This window comes from Pleurodeles waltl, chromosome 10, assembly GCF_031143425.1.
Source record: "Pleurodeles waltl isolate 20211129_DDA chromosome 10, aPleWal1.hap1.20221129, whole genome shotgun sequence".
Lineage (NCBI taxonomy): Eukaryota > Metazoa > Chordata > Amphibia > Caudata > Salamandridae > Pleurodeles > Pleurodeles waltl.
Genome location: NC_090449.1, coordinates 1047209713 through 1047229174, shown reverse-complemented (window position 1 = coordinate 1047229174; position 19462 = coordinate 1047209713). Strand labels below are relative to the sequence as shown.

General features: G+C 42.6%; 1 protein-coding gene across 4 annotated transcripts in view; it reads right to left on the bottom strand.

Annotated features, from left to right (window-relative positions):
* Positions 1-19462, bottom strand: part of NKIRAS1 (NFKB inhibitor interacting Ras like 1) — an 84329-nt gene that overhangs the window by 33880 nt on the left and 30987 nt on the right. The window contains exon 2 of one of the 4 annotated variants that reach the window (XM_069212043.1): positions 17982-18148. The exons of the other annotated variants lie outside the window; for them this stretch is intronic. The gene's annotated coding sequence lies outside the window, so the exon portion shown is untranslated. The remainder of the gene's footprint in view (positions 1-17981; positions 18149-19462) is intronic. 4 annotated transcript variants of the gene reach the window in all.

The following is a 19462-nucleotide window of genomic DNA, read 5'->3' as shown; positions in this document are numbered from 1 at the left end:
CCAGAAGTCGGAATCAGATTGTTCTCAACAAGGTGCCAAGGCTGGAATGTCCAGGGCCTACTGAACAGGAAGGGTGGCTATTTTCATCCCAAATGGTCTTCCTATACGGGTAAGGAAGACATGGACAGACCCAGAGGGACACTATGTGTTCATAAAAGTGGATGTACAACAATAAATGATCATTGGGTTCCATATATGCCACAGTTTGAAGATGAAAGCAGTTTTTAGGGTGATTCAAAGACTCCTTCTCCTTTTTTACATGAGCCAAGGTATTGACTGGAGGGGATGTACATAAAAAGATGACATTATTAATGCTCAAGTAAAGAAGAGTTGGGAGAACAGATAGACTAGGATGAGCTCAAAATCAAGGGCGGTCAGATGGGCCTACTCTACCCTTCCTGTACCCCATGAGATTTCAATTAACACTTGGTGACTTGAGAAGTGAGGGTTGTCAGGAGTTTAATGACCAAGCTATTTGTGACACAAACAGATTAATTTCGACCAATTCACCAGAGGAACAGATGTGGGTCAACCCATGGCATACCGAGCTATCATTAGTGACCTGGTTCTTGCTGAGATTGAGGACAACCAGGTGTCCAATAGGTTTGTTCTTGTTTGGTTTATTAGTGTGGGGATTTTAGCCTTTAGTTTATGTGGGTTCATCTCACCCTACCACAAAGTAAAGTAAAGAAAAGAAAAGAGAGCAAGCTAAGAGATGCAGCCATCTATGAACGGACAACTTACCCTAAGCTAGAGAATACATGGGAGCTTATGAAAGAAAGAAGAGCCTAATATTGACCCTGTATTCCATTCTGAAATGTGCACAAAAGTGGGGCAGGTGGAACTGGCAACTACAATGAGAAGAGGAAATTGGGAAAGAGATCCAGATGTAAGCTTGGAAAGCAGCTGGAGAAATATCCCCAAATGGTTTTGAAGTCTGCAACAAATGGCGCCTGATTACAAGATGATGATGGGCTGATATATTACCTCCCCCCCCCTCAACAAAAGGCTGCAACAGACATACCCCAACACAATAGGCCTACGTTGAGATGTGTAGAAAGAGTGGGCTCAGCGATTCATGTATGGTGACCGGATGCAAACATATTGGAACACTTATTGTGACTCCAGATGGGGTACTACTTCACACAGGGGATGTGGTAACTCCAGCTGGATGAGGGTATAGAAGATCATGGGGACCATGAAGAGATTTAAAGCTGGTTACTGGAGAAGGAAAGAAACCCCTAAGGTAGCACAGTGAATATACTTCGTATGGCAGACAATAGCGCGTAAAAAAACTCCTGCACGATGTTGTGAAGACAAAGTCCTCTTCATGGTAATGCACGTGTACCCCTGTTCGGAGTGCCCAACTGTACTTTTGTTTGGATCCCAAACGCTGATTTTTGTTGTCATAGGCAGACATGGATCATGAATGAGTGCCATGACATAGGCCTGTCTCACGGACAGCGGTCCTGTTGGACCAGAAGAAACACCCAAAGCGCTACCCTGATAGGTGGTGGAAGGCTACCACCTTCACTAGGAGTTGAGCAGAGTGAACAGGCCTTTTTTAACCCGTGTCACAGGAGTGAGGCCTACAGGGTCATTTACTTTTAAAAGATTTGCTGCTCTGGGCTCAACTCGCCCCTTGACTACATCCGTTGGATGTGGAGTGTTGCGCAGGAGTGGTAGCTCTGTGCTGAATGCATGTGTGACTGGGAAGGGTACAATACAGGAACAGGGCAGTGCACATATAACCGTGGCTCACATCCAGGAGTGAACTCTAGTCACTCCCATGGCCTGTATCAAAATTAAAGAGTAGTTTATGTATCACACCTCCCGGATGAAATAGTGTAAAAGGGCAAATATAAATTGTAACACTAACGGTTGGGGCTAATGTGGTAACAGGTATCCTACTACCCAAGATACCACTGTCAATGGATCCATTGGAATACATTTGTAAGACTAAATATGTAGGCAAGTATGGTGCTATTTGGCCGGGTGGCACGTATCGAGAATAAGTAAGAAATACTTCGTTAGAAATGAGCTAGTAGCCTCTGTGTCCTAGGTGAGGCCCATGTGCGTTTGAGTAAGCCCTAATAAGCTGGATCCTCTAAACAACAGGGGGTAGATAAATAGAAGTTTTGCTATCAGTATCAAAGTGTTGATATGAATTACTTTTATTGTCCCCAAACGCTTGCATCTCTGTTCAAAGTAAACGCGGGAAATCTCCCATTTAAATATTCGCATAAATAGCAAATATAGAAAGAGGACTGCCAAAGAATATACTTGGTGGCCATATTATAATGGTGAATGGTTAAGGTTTGACTGTAACGAATAAAAGCCTAAAAGGTAGGCGATATGAAAGTAATGAGCACACAAGAATTGAAGAAATTAACTCTGAAGGTTTGTTTCCCCGTAAGCGTTGAAAATGTGTGATACAAAGGTATCCTTCAAAGTACCAGTGAAATTATTAGAGCACCAAAGTTAGCATACAGTATGTTCATGTTAGTCCAAGTACATTTTTCATTGTGTTAAATGCCCACATCCTGACATAAGTTATAATTTTAATTACATATGGCTAGAATTTGTTAGCATCATAATATGAGTACTGATGCAGTATCACAGCCTCAAACATTTAGCGTATACATAATGATATGCTACACAACATTGTTTCTAAGATCGGAAAAGAGAAGAAATATAAATAATGGTGATTCCGATCCATCTTAATGACATTTGATACATTGATAAAATAAATATGTCCTGGTAGGTAGAGATCCAATCCTTGTAACGAAATTCAAAACACTGGATAAACAAAATGTACACATCTGATGAGGCATGAGTATACATATACTGGCTTACATAAGTCTTTGACAGCATACATAAGTACCACATGTGACACATTTATCTCACGTTGTCTGTAAGGAAAACGTGCAATTCAATATCAGTATTACGACCCCTGTCCACAGCCCGCAATTTTATAATCCATTTAGTCTCCATTCTCCTAAGAATCAAAGTTCTAACTCCACCTCTGGGGCTAGTCTCTGCCACCGCAATACCATGAAAACCAATGTTTTGGATTCTCTCTTTTAGTGGTCGTATAGTACGACCCATACAGATCTGTTCACATTGACATATGATGCAGTAAACTACAAAGTTGGTATTACTGTTAATGAAGTTATTTATGTAGTACTTCTGTTTGGTATTATATTGGAAGAGGGTAGCCTTGTCCATGGCGTATTAGCAGATGTTGCAATTCAAGCGTTTGAAAAAAAAAACTTTGGGGCTTGGGTATAAACCAGTTAATCCCTGTCGTTCTAGGTAATGTGGAAGAATGAGCAGTGCATAGTAGGTCTCTAAGAGTCATTCCTCTACTATGTGTGATACATGGATGGTCTGGCAGGTATTTGGTTAATGTGCCATCCAATCATAACAGATAGCAATGTTTCCTCAAAATTCTGTGAATATTGTAACTTTGTAAGGAGTATCTGATTATCAGTGCTAACCTGTTATCTGGGGGTTTTCTGCGTTTATGATGTGCAAGAAGGGAAGGACGTGTTGTCTTGATGATTCTTTCCATGGTTTTGGATAAGAAATCTTCACTATAACCCCTAAGCAAAACCGATTCTCCAGTAGTTTGAGTTCTTGTGTAAAAATAAAGTCGTTGCTACAATTTCTTCTAACAGGTGTTCCCCAAAAAGGATCCTTTCAGTTGTGAGGTTGGGTACGAGCTTTGAGCATGTAGAATTGCATTGCAGCTGTGGGCTTTCTATAAATCTGGAAGCTATCTTGTTGTCTCTAATTTATAAGATTGCATCCAGGAATTCAATTTGCTGGGAATTGACATGGCCAGTGAATTTGAGATCGTAGATGTTTTGATTAAGGTCTGCGAGCAGACCCTCAAGAAGAGATTTGTCACCAGTCCAGATGGCAAATATATCATCTATATAGCGACTCTAGTAAACAGAATTCTCTCGTAAGTAATATTATATTAAATCGTTTAGGTGAGATCAACTGCGGTTCGATTAACCTATGCAGTTAGAGCGAAAGATCTATGCTGTAATGTTTTTAGACGATTTGGCAAAATGGTGATCCCGTCTGGCAGTGGAAATTGCAACTTGTAATTCTTTGTATTCTGGAGTCACTAAATGGTAAAACAAGCACATAACACTCGGAAAAGTCCCTTTTAGTAACGAAACGTGTTGGCTGGCTGTCGTAAGGATGTTACGCATTCTGGAATACACTAAGGACTGCACTACTATCCAATAAAACTTGGCTGTATGAACTATTAGCTACATAACTTTATGTGAACAACTTCCATGGCCTGTGTTGGGGTGGGGTGGGGTGCAGCGCTGAGTTTCTCCTGCTGTGACTGATTGATTTTCAAAAGGAAAATGGAGCGGAGGAGTATGCTCTTCAAAAGAAGCAGACCCCCAACATAAAACTTCAAAGACAACAACCCTAATTCACATCTGGTGTTTGGAAATGAACCTTAGGAAGGGGAGTTTGAGACCTTGCAAACTCATCTACCAAGCTGCAATCTGGCTGTGTGAGGAGGGGAAGCTCTGCAAAACTTCTGTCTGTCACCAGGACTAGGGACCAAGGCCTGCTAGTCTCCCTGTAGGATGGGAGGACATCACCTAGCGGGGACCACAACCACCTTTTCTAGAGCTTCGAACACCAGCACGTGCCTGTAGGCCAAGATCAGTATGCCTGATAAGGAAAAGAAGAGCGCTGGACGGAGCAAGGTCCAGTGGGGAGCCCTGATGAGAAGCGGCCCGGTTCGAGGAAACGGTTACTGCACTGATCGGGTCGTTGACAGTGTGCAGAACTGAACTAGCAACCTCTGTGTGCCAGGAAAGAGCCACAGTGAAAAGAGCCATTGAAAAGATTGCTGTTCGGTAAAGGCGGAAGCATTTAAGGCACCGATGCGGCAACCCTGTATGCCAGGAGAGGCCGGCCACAGAAAAGACTTAATTGCAGGGAAGGAGAGGCTACCGGAAGTACTTACGCCACAGTGATTAGGCAGGAGCAACAAGGACTGTGGAAGGAGTTGGTTGTAAGGCCACCATGGAAGCGTCTTCCATCCTGCTTGAGATCAAAGACAGGAGCATCGGAATCATCACCCCTCAACCCCCAGATGCCTCCTTCTGAAGCATGAACACTTACCCCACAGGAAAATTTCTAATCACTGACAGAGCGTGGCTGCAGGGTGCGGGGGAGAAAGAGATAGGGAAAGAGAAAGAAAAAGAAAAAAAAGAAGAGAAAAAAAAAAAAAGAGAGAAATAAAACAAAAGAAAGAGAGAAAGAAAAAGACTGTGCCTGCCCAGTGCATGTCCAACCGGTTCACCTGATCGGGCCCGGAGTGTCTGGGAGCACCCACAGAAGGGGCACACTCCAAGAGTCCGCACACTTCACTCCTGCCGGAGTGGGTAAGACTTGTTTAGGGCCTACGGGCACCAGGGTGCGGGTGCTGCTGAACGCACTAGAGCACTAAGACACATCTGACTTAAATTTAAGAGTCAGAGTGGACTGCTGGGAAATGAACTGCTAGTTGAGCGTTCCTTGAATGTGGCCAACAGCAAATAAGGTTTAACTCCTAGAACACTGCGAGGAAAGAGTGGGACAGGGAATTGTCATTGAAACAATAGAGCCCTGACCTCAAGAGGAAGTGTGTTATTGTTTGTCAATGTCATATTGTGCCATTTAATGAGCAGAGCTAGAAATAAAATACTTCTAAAAAAAGTAAGTATTTGGCTTGTCATTGATTTATTGCTGCTGCATGCTCTTTGAGTTGTGATCCTCTGCCCACTAACCTGTATCCACACCCTTTCTCCCTACCTAGGGGTAGCCTAGGACTGCTCATCCACATCAATCACTGAGTGTCAAATACAGAAGGGGTACTTGGCCCAGTAGGTCATGTTCCATAAAATGTCTGCCCATGGGACATCAGGAGTAAAAGGTCTTAAAGCACCGCACCCCCCTTCAATTAGGCCCAGTAGCCCCTTTGTGCCCACTGAAGGGGGGTTCTCACAACTGGCGGCAAGCAGTGAGGGCACTTAACATTTAGGAGCCTGGACACAGAACTGGCACTGGCCATCTCCAATTTGCACCAGCAGTACAATGAGTCCCGTTTTTTTTCTTCTACGCACAGAGGTGACATGCATAGACAATGAAAACTACAGGGTTGGGAATTCACCTCAGTACCATGTCTATAGTTCCGATGAAGGGTTTATGTAGGGACAGAGGGTGGAGGATTCCCAGGAGAAGGAACAGAGGTCCTTGCTAATTTCATCAGGGACAAATTTAGGCAGTCTGGCCTCAAATCAGCTAAACACATGCAGAGATTCCATGACTGCAAGAAAGGGGATGATGTTTGAGACTTTGATTCATTATGCATTGAGAGATTAGAATGAGTGTCGAAGAGGGAATAAGGCCAAGTACTTTCAGTCCATTAACCAGTTGATAGTGACAGAATGACTCAAGGAAGAATGCTCTACTCCACTTAGTAAATACCGGTCTCATTTGAAAGAAAAGAAGTGGTTACCTAACAGTGTACACAAAGGGCTAGAGTAGCATGAGTCGAAGAAAACGTGTTAACAAACTCTCCACCGACTGGTTCTACACTAGACGGTAAGGCCTGGATAAAACTGATGTGACTTGAGGAGGACCAAAGCAACATGGGGATGCTATATACGGGAAGGAGCAACATGAGAAGGGAGGGCAAGGATGTTCTTTCAAGTCCAAAGTGGACAATTTAAGAGAGGCCGTCAGGGGAAAGAACAAGACCCAGCAGCACCTGCGCTAGCAAGTATGTTACACGTGGGTGACGGGAACCGAGAGGGCCTGGTTGACCTTACTATGGACATTTGGGACCCAGATGCTCTGAAGCACATTCATCCTAACACAACCGGATTTGTGCAGGACATTAGTGTCAAAGGGATGAAAGTGCCTGCCCTGAGGGATACTGGAACCTTTGGCGCTATGGTTGAGAGGGAGCATCTTTTTCTCAAGGAACCAGTTGATTTCCAGTATTTAAGAAGAGGTTCATAGTGTCACCACCTCTCATACTTAAAATCTATTGGACGACAAAACTATGGCTGTTTCACAAACTGAGGTAAGAAGAGCCACTCAAGTTTCGGGTGAATTGAGCGCACTATATCCATTTAGTGGAAGTATTTTTTTTTAGGAATTTGTCTTTCTACAGTGCCGAGTGGGGTAATTTTATTAATCATGGATAAACTTTATTTCAGACTTGTAGGATAGCGGTGAAATAAAAATACTTTTTTGAAGAAGTGCTATAATGTTGTTGTGTAGTGGGTCTTTTAGGTTCCAATAGTCCACCTTTGGCTTTAGGCCCACGAAAAGCGCTCTGGATTAAACATCGTATGGTGAGGACAGTCTGTCAGAGGTTTAGACTGTGGAGTTGTTTTGAACACATTGTTACATGGGTGTTTACAACTGGAAGGGAGATGTGATCTCTCTGCTACACCCGAAGGAGGGTATTTTGGTGACCATCCCTCCTGGCGATAATGATTTGTAAAAAAACAGGCTTAGTGACCCTCAATTTTCCTTTCCTTGCTTACTTACAGGGGTCAATACGGAAGCCTTTAGAGACGAGCCATTATATTCTACACTGTGGGCGACTTCCTTTTCTTCTCTATGGGCATTCAAATGGGTAGAGCGTCTCTGCCTCAGCCTTCCACTTCCAAGACCGAGCCTCGTGTTACTGAGCATTTGTTGTGACATTGTTTTCTTTATTTTGCCATGTTCTGCAGATAACAGCATTACATCGGTCCTATCAGGGACTCTTTGGTGAACATTCACATCGATTCCAAGCTTTTTATACCGCAAAGACAGAGTGCGGATTCTATTTCCTAATGGAAGGCTTGCATAGAAGGAATATTCTTTTATTTATTATATTTCTTTCTGGTGTTGAATTTTCTTGGTAGAATACACGAGTCACTTTACATACTGGAGTTGCCCACTGTTAAAGTTCACTGTGGATCTACCATCTCTTCGTGGATACTCCATGTTTGGGACATGGTTTTACTCTTTGGTGGAGGTCCTTTTAGGTGGTTTTAGCCTTTTTTTAAACTCATTGGTGATTTGAAATGTGACTGAACTTGTCTGTGTGCGGTTCAGCAGGGCTCCGAATTATGTTTCTGCAGGTCATCAGGATACAGAGCAGTCTCTAAGAAAATGTGGTGGGCCTGAAAAAGGCATTTCACTCTGAAACGTGTTAGAATTGTATAAAACCACTATAAACAAAAAGGATTGGGACGGACAGAACTGCATTATTCTAAAAAAATTGGAGCTGGTGGAGCCTCCCTAATGAATAATAATTGTTATTACTACTGAATTTATGGCAATTATAGTTCAAGTGAAGTGTAATATTCAGATTTAATGCTTATGCTAGTTTTTTTTAAATATATGAATCTATAGATTTAAAGTGGTACCAATATAGTACATAGGCACTTTCTACATGGTTGTGAAGCTTTTTTATTTATATGCAAATGAGTGACTGTATGGAAGAATGAGTATGTGGTATGTGTGTTAGAAGATAAGTCTGTATGTTATTATAAATAAATATTCCTGTCATCTATGAGACCTGTGTTTGAAGCATTTAGGATTGACTGTTTTGATTATGGAGATGTGCATTTTGATACTTAAAAGTTATTAATTATTATGTCTAATTATGTATTGAAAACATAAAGGACATAAGAAAGAACAGAGTCCTTCTGAGCAGTGTGTATATGTATTTTTTGTATGTATAGGCAGTAATTTAATTGAAGGGTAGACTGTTTTGTTCTTTTCAATTGATATTTTTCCCAGTCCCAGTAACCCTATCCCTGCAGAGGTCCCTTTTTTCTTGAACATGGAGGTCATCGCTCCTACTCCAGACAGAGGGGAGAATGAATCTCCGGAAGTGGACCTATTGCTGGAGTCTAGGTCGCTTTCAGAGCTGCAGGGTTTACAAAGCTGTGAGGTGATCTAGGAAGAATTCCACAAGGCACAAGAGGAGTGCCCTATGCTTGTGGGACTTCAGAAGGAAGCCCAGGGACACGTCAGCAAAAGAGATGTCAGGAAACACTATGTTGGCCGGGAGGATGGTCTACTTTATAACGAACTAATACATTCTGAGCCAGGAACTAGTAAGAGGCTATTGGATCCATTGGTGCACAGGAACTTCCTGTTGTCACTGGCCCTTGTAGTGCCCTTTGCAGGACACTTAGGGATTAGAAAAACCCAAGATAGTTTGGACCCTCTGTTCTACTGGCCAGGGATACACAGAGAGGTTCTGTAGAACCTGTCCCACTTGCCAGATGAGTGATAAGACAGGAGGGAGGACTAAGGCACTGTTAGTGCTTCTAACAGTTGTAGGTGTTTTATTTGAGCGGGTGGGAATAGCGATAGTTGGACCATTTGACCCACTCAAATAGTCAGGCAACAAATATACGTGGTTGTGAAGAATCACACCATCAGTTAGCCACAAGCTGTACCTCTGAGGAGCATGACTGCAAATGTGGTAGCATGAGTTTTCCTAGGGGGGCTTTTCTAGGGCTGGATTTCCAAGGATAGAAATTTCTGACCGAGGAACCAACTTCACCTCTTCTTATACTAGAGAGATGTGGGAGCAAGCTGGTGTGACATACTACGTCTCCATGGTATACCACCCACACACCAATGGTTTGGTGGAGCAGTTCAATAAGATACTGAAGAACATGATGGGAACTCTGCCAGAGAATTTCAAGAGAAAGTGCGATCTTCTCCTGCCATGCCCAGTGTTTGTCTACTGAGAAGGGAATAGGGTTTAGGCCTTTTGAGCTTCAGTATGGACACCCGGTGTGGGGGTTGACTCATTAGTTAGAGAGGGGTGAGAAGGAACCTCAGTCTCCACAAAAGGACGTGGTGGACTATGTGACTGGCCTCAGGAAGTTGATGGTGGAATACACAAGTCATACAAAGAACAACCTTCATGCTATCCAAGCGCTAACGAAGGAATGATACAATCACAAATTTACACTGACTGGGTATGAGGAAGGTCAGGGGATGTTGGTGTTAAAGCCTATTCATCCAAGGGCTTTGGAGGAAAAATGGTATGGGCCAAACAAGGTAGTGCAGAAGGTTTTTGACGTAATCCAGTTGGTGGATAAAGGTGCCACAAGGGAACCCAAGAGGGTGTTCCATTTCAAAGGTTGAAGCCTTGCATCCAGGTAGACTACACAGCAAATATCATTGCTATGGCAGAGGAAGTTGAGGAAGACATAGAAAATGTGAGCCTCTTCCTCTCTTGCTGTACAGGGACATGTGGACGGTACTGTGGAAAGGGTTCAGATAACCCCTGGGTTACTGCCTGAGCAGCGGCGAGAGTGTAGAGAGGTGTTGGGATGGTTTGCCACCCTCTTCTCACCGACTCCAGGGTCACCAAGATATTGGACCTGGAGGTGGTGGGGGGGGGGATTGGGAAGTCATTGAGTGTTCTTGTAGTCCTTGGTCTAGTCCTGTGGTTCTAGTATATAAGCAAGTGTCTACTCATGTGTGGGTCTGTGTGGACTAACGAGCTCTCAATGGAGGTGAACAAAACTGATGCCCATCCAATCTCATGAGCTGCAAAGTAATTGAGCACCTTGGATCAGACCAGTGGATACTAGAGGACCGCTTTGGCACCAAATGCCAAGCAAAAGACTACATTTTCTAAGACAGAGGAGCTAAATCAGTTTAGGTGCTGCCCTTTGGGTTCTGGAATGCTCCTGCAACTTTTCAACACCTGGTGAACCATATTCTCGCTGGACTGGAAAAGTTCTTCATGCCCTACCTGGATGATACTGCGGTGTTCAGCAACTCACAGAAGGACCACCTCAGGCTCCTCGAGCAGGTGATGGCTAGGACACAGGAGTTGAAGCTGGCCATCAAGGCAACCAAGTGTCATGTAGGACAGTCTTCTGTAGTCTACTGGGGTTTGAGATGGGGGGGAACGGGTAGATTTGCCCATTTGTTGTCAAGAATCAGTCTGTGATGGAGTGGGAAGTGCCTACTACCCAGGCTGAAGTGAGGGTCTCTTTAGAACTTGCTGGGTATTAGAGGAATTTTGCATCAAACAATGGAATGATAGTTGTCTCATTGACTACTTTGACCCCGGAGAAGCAGCCGAGGAAAGTGATATAGACTGGGGAATGTAAGAAAGCACTTGAGGAATTGAAGAAGGCACTGTACACTGCACTAGCACTGAAAGCACCTGACTACAGTCAGCATTTCATTGTACAGACGTATCCCTCTGACAAGGGAGTTGGAGACAAAGGAGTTGGAGCAGTGTTAGCTCAAATGGATGGCAAAGGTAGAGATTGTCCTCTAGACTTTATTAGTAAAAGATTACTTCCCAGAGAGCAGAACTGGACGGCTATTGAAAAAGAAGTGCTTTTCCATTGTGTGGGCCTTGCGTTTGGTACTAAGTTTGTGGTGTAAACTGATCATAAGCCACTGAAAAGGTAAACAGCTATGAAGGGAGAGAATCTCAAGTTGTTGAGATGATCTATTTCTTTGCAAGGGTTAGACTTTGTAGTGGAGTACTGAGCCAGATTGAGTCACAGGAATGCTGATGGACTTTCCCACCGATTTTACAGATCTGACCAACCTAGTTAGGAGTTGGTTCAGGGTGTTCTGATCTGGGAGGGGCATCTATTGGGACGGAAAAGTCCGCCAGTAAAGGGCAGAATGTTTGAACAGCTCAAGGGATACATTACAGGAGAATTTGCCAAGATGTTCAATGAGAGATTTCGTAGTACTTGGTCTGGTCCTGTGGTTGTGGTACCAGAGCAAAGGTCTACTAACTTGTTGTTCTTTGTGGACTAACAAGCCCACAATGAAGTAACCAAAACTGATGCCGATCCAATCCCAAACGTACATGAGAGTTGCCACACTGAGGAGACAGCCCAGTGGAGTTGGGCTGATCGAGCACTGTAAGGCTAAATTATATTCCATGGGCAAGTTAGCGCAATATTCTATAGGATGAAATAATAAAAATGGTTAATTCCAAAAATTACACAAAGTACCTTATCAATGAAATACAAATACAGCAACACTAATAAGGAATCACATTCATTAATGTTTCATTAATAAACTTCTGAACCATGACCATAGCCACCAAAGCGTATGGCAGCCAGTCTTCACCTATACATGCACTGCCCTATCGTGAATTTCAAGTTGACAATGCAGAGATTGAACAAGTCTAGAACATTTGTTGAAGTGCTGTCTCTTCTAGCGCTTTTAACGTATATCAGTACTCACACTCAACATCTTTGATATTATGAACACAACAACTGGTATCATATTTAATTTTATACGTTTTTGCACGATGTCCCACACTATTGCATTGTATTTAAGTTTCAGGGCAATTCTTTGCAGAGACAACGTGACTTACCATGTCTGTAACAACACACACTACATCCATTTCATCAACCTTCCTGCTTTCACCTACTGAAGTCATCTCCTACATTCTGCAATGTGTTAAGCAGATCTCACTATATCTGCTACTTTTTCTACATTGTTTCTTTAATGAGTAGCACTGGTTCTTCAACTATTGGGCAATAAAATATTTATTAACTAAGGATTATTGGTAACTGTGCTTCAGGGAAAATGTATGACTCTACAACAGTGTTCAAGAACCAAAATTCGCACTCTGTACCTTTACTGGCAACATAACCTATGCTCTCCCTCCTACCTCACTAGATTCATAATCATCCACTTAAGCAACTGGTAAATGTTTCAGAAGCCTGATTTTCCACATGCTTGTGAAATGTTACTTCACACTTAGACACATCCAAACCAAACCCACCCTATGCTCTCAAAATAGGTCATAAGTCATAAACAATGCTTCCGCTTATTACAGATAAGACACTCCCTTAGTTCACCCATCCCCAGACACTCAACTCCCAGTATACAGCTCTCTAGAGTCAAAGATACTCATGGAGCTTTTGGGGAAGAAAGCAATGACCCGAATCTACCAATCCTTGCTTACTCATGCCCCAGACAGCTTAGACTCCGTGAGACAGAAATAAGTAAACTGGGTTGGTGAACAGACGACGACTGGAGGGAAGATTCCCTTGCCGCAAAAGAATTGGCCATAGCCGCATCATTACATATGGTACAATTCAACTACTTTCACGCAACCTATCTGTCCCCCGCACGCAAGCAGCAAAGGTTACCAGAGGCCCATCCGGCCTGTGCAAAGAGTAGCCTTCCCACTGGGGATTTCTGTCATTTGGCCTGGGAGTGCCCGCAGCTAAGACCCTTCTGGGAGGCAGTGGGAGGAGAGATTTGAGGTCCTGGGACGTCTCATAAAATTGACCCCTAAAATAGCACTGCAGGGGCTAATGGAGGAGTTGGGAGGCCCGCGAGCGGACCGCAGCTTTATAGGAGTGGCCTGCCTAATAGCCAAGAGAGACATAGCCCACCTGTAGAAGCAACCCATACCTACATCGTTAGCAGTGTGGCATACGGGTGTTGATTGGTGTGCACAACAAGAAAAGCTGAATTATGCATCTTGCGGCTGTCCACAGAAGCATGACAAAGTGTGGGGGAAATGGTGGAACTATTACAGGTTGTCAATATAGAAGGGCCGTAACAATGCTTGTAACCAATATTGTATGGAGGGTGTGCACTGTTCACAAGCAATAAGATTTGTGTATATATATATGTCATAAGCCAACCAGCATAGGAATAGTGCGTCAAAGACTTCTAACCCTACAAACCTGTTTATACAAAACACTGTTATATAGATTACTGGCGATATATATATATATATATATTTTTTTTTTTACATATACACATTTCTCACTGTTTAAGTGAATACGGCATACTCTAAAGCACTGATACTCAAAGTGCGGCCCTTCTGATATTTATATGCGGCCCCCTGGTCAACACTGGCACTAAGGTGCTGTTTTTCTGACTCAGCACTAACATTGAGAAAGAAGTCAAATGAACAGGCAAGCCTTTAATTAAGGGTTCTTAAAGAAAGAAAATAACTCCGCCTAACTTTAGAAACTCCTTTATTTTTAAAGGTATTGCAGCAAAAGTGTAAACATCTGATAAGGACTGCTTAAAATTCAATAAGTGTGTTTCATTAACATGCAGAACCATTTCACCTTAGTACATCACATATCAGTGCATTAAGAATTATTATTTTTAAAAGCAATAGTTTTCAAACATGAATTTACAAACATTCATGTTTCCCCCTACCACTGCCACTCTGCTGGCATCAATGCAGCCCTCAGTCACATCACAGGCAAAACCTTTTGGCCCCTGGAAAAGCGTTTGCGAGTACCCATGCGCTAAGGCAGTGGTTCCCAATCTTTTCACCTCCGCGAACCGCCACTTTATCATTAGTGGAATCCGAGGACCCACTGAATCATTATTGGAATCTGGGAACGCACCCCCATCATTACTGAAGCCGGGGATCCCGGCCTAACCATCGACGATGTGAACAGCAAAACAATACACACAAAAACTACAGAAACATGCATTCCATCAAACACATACCCAAATGATTACACATAGTATTTAATGTAGATTTTCCTAGTAATTTATGAAGGAAAGTCTTAATTTTGTTAAAAGACACAGAGGCAAGTACTATGCTTATTTTCTTGCTTTAATTTAAACAGCAGCACAGTCAAGACAGAAAACCACCAATCCCAAAAAGGCCACAGAAATCCTCCATCAATGGGAGCAATACAATGAACACCATGAACCAATCAGAACATTACATAGCTAATGTATACGTATCTAAACCGCAAGCAGTCCTCTTTTCTTGAGCGAGAAGTCTAAGAATAAGAAGTAAACATTGGAAATATTTAACTAATCATCAAAATGGCCAATATCAATGAAAAACAGTCTCGAAAAAGGTGAATCCAGGGAAGACTGGAATTGGTGAACAGGAGCCGTCTTGTTGAAGAGTATTTTGAAGAGGAAATACTGACTTGACGAGACTAAGTGGTGGTGACTGGTGGAATCGGTTCTTTATGCATTGTTTGCTGGAGCAGCTGAAGATGAAACTGTTGGGTGGGAAAGAAATATGATACTGCGGTGGGATAATACTTGCCTCCGTGTCTTTAATAAAATTAAGACTTTCCTTCAGAAATTACTAGGAAAATCTACATTTTATGTCAAGACCAGAGGCTCCTATTATGCTTCTTCAAGGCATATCAATTACCACTGAAGAAACTGTATTAATTTGTTTACAATAAAAAGGTATGAAAAATGCTATCATTAGACCAATTGGTCGATGTTAGAATGTCCTCTATACTGGAGCCAGTCCAAAAGGCCTTAGAAGCCATAGCACCCCTGGAAGAGTAGGAGCCAAATTCGGAAGTATCGATCCCAGCCAGGGACATTACCCATTCAACCCAACGGGCTAGAGTAGGAGAAGAAAATGGTTTATGTTTTTTTTTTTTATATAGAAATGAGGAGTTGGGAAACAGAGGACGTTCTGAGATGGACTGTCTTTTGCACATACATTTTTAAGCAGTTTTCTACACACAACTTTGGTTGGTTTGGGAAATAAGGTTAAAAAAAAAAAAAAAAAAAATGTAGAAATATTGGTTTTGTTTCGTCTATGAATTTTAAAATGAAAACCTGTGGGAGTAAAATGACGACCAGAAATATCTAAAGCTTTGACATCTGACAAACGCTTTATGGAAACTAAACATAACAACATTGTCAATGTAGCAGAAATCATCTTAAGAGATAAAGATGAGCTTTCCTGCCATGACAGAAACAGTTGAAAAACCACATTAACATCCCATAACTCACTATATTTAGGAGAAGGCAGATTGGAGAATTTTACTCCCTTTAAAGATGGCAGACCATGATTTGGGTATGGTTAGGAGATATCGCCGAACGATAAAGGTTGATAGTTCTATAAGACTTACCTGAACTTGCTTGAGCTGCTAAGAAATTAGCGATTAAGGATATATCCACTGAAAAGGAATCAGAAGATTTTCCCACATATCATCTATACTATAAAGACCAGTCCGATTTATAAGCTTTTGTGGTTCCAGGAGCCCACGCTTTGGAGATATAATCTGAAGCTTCCTTTGAAATTCCTGAATAAGATTGGAATGACCCATTGCCTTCCAAGACGAGAGGGTTAGAGACTTGTTGAGAATCTGATTGTGTGGGCATCCCTCCGGGTTGAGGAGGAGATCTGGGAATACAGGAAGAATGATCGGAAAATCCATAGCTAGTTCCAGAAAAGGAGGGTACCATACCTGGGACTGCCAGAGGGGAATTACCAAAATTAAACAGGCCTTTTGAGGGCATACTTGACAAAGGACCCTGTTGATCATTAGAAAAGGAGGGAATGCATAGCTGATTGATTGAGACCAGTCTTGTTGAAAAGCATCCGTTGCTAATGCTAGAGGATCTGGTCTCCAGCTGAAGAACGGAGGCAGTTGGGCATTTAAACGTGATGCAAAGAGATCTATGTGTAGAGGGCCCCATTTGTGAAAAACAGAAGAATGAAGTTTCCAATCGCTGGAATCGGTCAGGAATTCCAATCTACTACCCAATTGAGTTTCCCTAGCAGATATCCGGCCCGGAGAGATAAACTTTTGTTGTAGACAAAACTCCCAAAGGCTTTTCGCTAACTCCACCAATGGCTTGGACTTTGTACCTCCCAGATGATTGATGTATCTGACCGCCGACAGATTGTCCATTCGAAGCAGAATGGAACATCAGACTTTGTTTTTTTACAAAGCTTCTGATCGCAAATGAGCCTGCAAGCATCTCTAAACAGTTGATGTGCAATGAAGACTCCTGTGGAGACCATGAACCTCCAGTCGATTCTTGACCACACCTTGCGCCCCAGCCGGTCAGGCTTGCATCTGATTCTAACAAAAGCTCTGGGGCTGATGCAAAGATAGTCCTGCCGTTCCAAGCTTCGAGGTGATCTAGCCACCACTGAAGTTCTATATGGGATTCGTGGTCTAGGGGGATAGAATCTGAATAAGCAAGACCCTTGCGAAGATGACTAATTTTTAATCTGTGAAGGGCGCGGTAATGGAGAGGACCGGGAAACATTGCTTGAATTGAGGAGGAAAGCAGACCTACAATTCTTGCAAGTAACCTGAGGGAGACAGAAGGAAGGTGTAAAGAGTGGGTTATCTCTGATTTTATTGCATTTATTTTTGTTTCGGGAAGTTGAAGAGTGGCCTCTACCGATTTTATAAGAAAACCGAGGAACTCCAATTTCTGAGAAGGGACGAGAATTGGTTTCTCTTTGTTTATGTGGAAACCCAAATCCGTCAGGAAAGAACAAGTGTGATGCATCTGCGAAAGAAGAGATCAAAGATTCTGACCCATTAACAGAATATTGTCTGGATAAGGGATTAGACGGATACCCTGTGTCCTGAGATGGGCCACACAGGTTTCATTAATTGGGTAAAACACCATGGAGCTGAAGAGAGACTGAAAAGGGAGGAGAACGGATACGTTTCTCCTTGCCACTGAAACTGAAGAAATTTTCTGTGAATTGGATGAATAGGAATAGTGAGGTAGGCGTCCTGTAAATCCAAACGAACCATCCAATCATTTTGTTGAAGAGTAGCTCTGAGATTTAAGATGGTCTCCATCTTGAAATGATGATATACCACGAATTGGTTGAAATCCCTGAGATTTATAACTGGTCTCAACTTTTTGATTTTCTTGAGAACCAAGAAGATAGAACTTAAAAAGCCTAGAGGATGATGGTAAGTGCACTGAATCGCGTGTTTTTGAAAAAGGGATTAAACTTCCTGAGATACCAGGGAAGTCATTTCTGCAGAAGATTTTAGAGGGGGGAAGACATGTTTGAAAAGGAGTGCTGTGAGACTCGATAGAATAACCCTGAACCGTACTTAGAAACCATGGATCTGAACTTATGGATTCCCACTTGTGTAGAAAAAAAACTTTAGATGACCCCCCACAGAAAGATGGCCAAAAGGTACACTTACTTGCTGGTTGTGCGGATCTGTGGAAACGTCTATTCCTTCCTCTGAAGCTTCTTGCTCTACGGGGCCAAATTTGGGGATGAAATTCCTGTGAGGACGAATTGTAGGGGCCTCTGAAACCCTGAGATCTTGGGTAGCGGCCGGTAAAGCAACTCCTTCCTATACCGCACCTGGCAAAAACATGATAGGAAAACACTTTCTTTAAAGGTTGCTAGGCTTTGTCTAATGATGCAAAGGTTGTAACATATTACTTAGTTCTTTAATGAAGGACTCTCCAAACAACAAACCATCTGCTTTGATCCCAGGGTCCATTGATGCTACATTTGCAAGTTTAGGATCCAATTTGAGGAGTAAACCTTTACACTTCTCAGGGGTCATTGCCGAATTGGCATTACCCAACACACAGAAGGCTCTTTGGACCCATAAGGACAATTTGTTTGAATGAATAGCCATACTGCTCAGTCTGGCAGTCTCTGCTAAGTCAAAAATTTGAGCCAAAGGGCCCACTACATCCAGCATTTTATCTTGGCACAAAGACCACGCTCTATCAACCCCTTTGCGTGGACCTTTGCCAAACTTTGTAAAGAAAGTCAAGATAAAAGGACTGATGAAAGGGGTAGCGGTGATATGCAAAGGTAAAGAAGGTCTTGGACATTCGGCCTTTAATTTTGCCCTTCTCTGTTTATCCAGGGGCAAGCGTAATGTAGCTGAGTTATAATCACCTACATGTTGAGATGGAAACCATTCCTTGGAATTAGGGTGGTGAATAAGCCTTGGATCAAACATGGGATTACCCTTCAAGTCTAAAAGAGATTTGGACTCTGGTGGATCATTAAAAACCACCAACTTTGTTTTTTTTAGGAGGAGGGCCAGACCAGAAATCTGAGATGTCTAAATCGGCATTGTAAGTATTGTCAGAATCAGGGTCAACATCATCATCATCAGTATCCTGAATGGAAGAAATCACAATCTTTTGTGCACCATTATCGAAGTGTATATTTTTTCTTTTACTTTTTCCTCCTGAAAAACTTTCCCATCCTTGGGTGGAGGTCTGTGAGGAACTTCGTCCTCAATCTCGTGTGAGTTAGACTCACCTTCCAGAAGTGCAGATTTTTTAGTCTGTTGTTGAGTATTGGGAGCCACCATGGCTTTGCACTTTCTGCTTTCCCCCACAGATAGGGCCAATTTAGATTGGGACATCATGGATAAAACTGAATTTTCTAGGTTTTTAGTGACCCTGTTCATGGATAATGAGACTGCTTTGGCAACTGAAGACTGAATGAAATAATTTAAATTATTTTAAACTCCTCCTCACTGTCATTGCTTTGGAAAGCATAAGAAAACTCTCTGTTTTCACTGAAATACGAACAACAGAAGCAAAAACCAGACTAGAAAAGGGTTACCATGAGGAAAAACTCCAAGCTGGCTTGTTCTAAACAAGGCCGTGCCCCTCTGAGGAAAAAATGCGGAAGGGAGAACTGAGC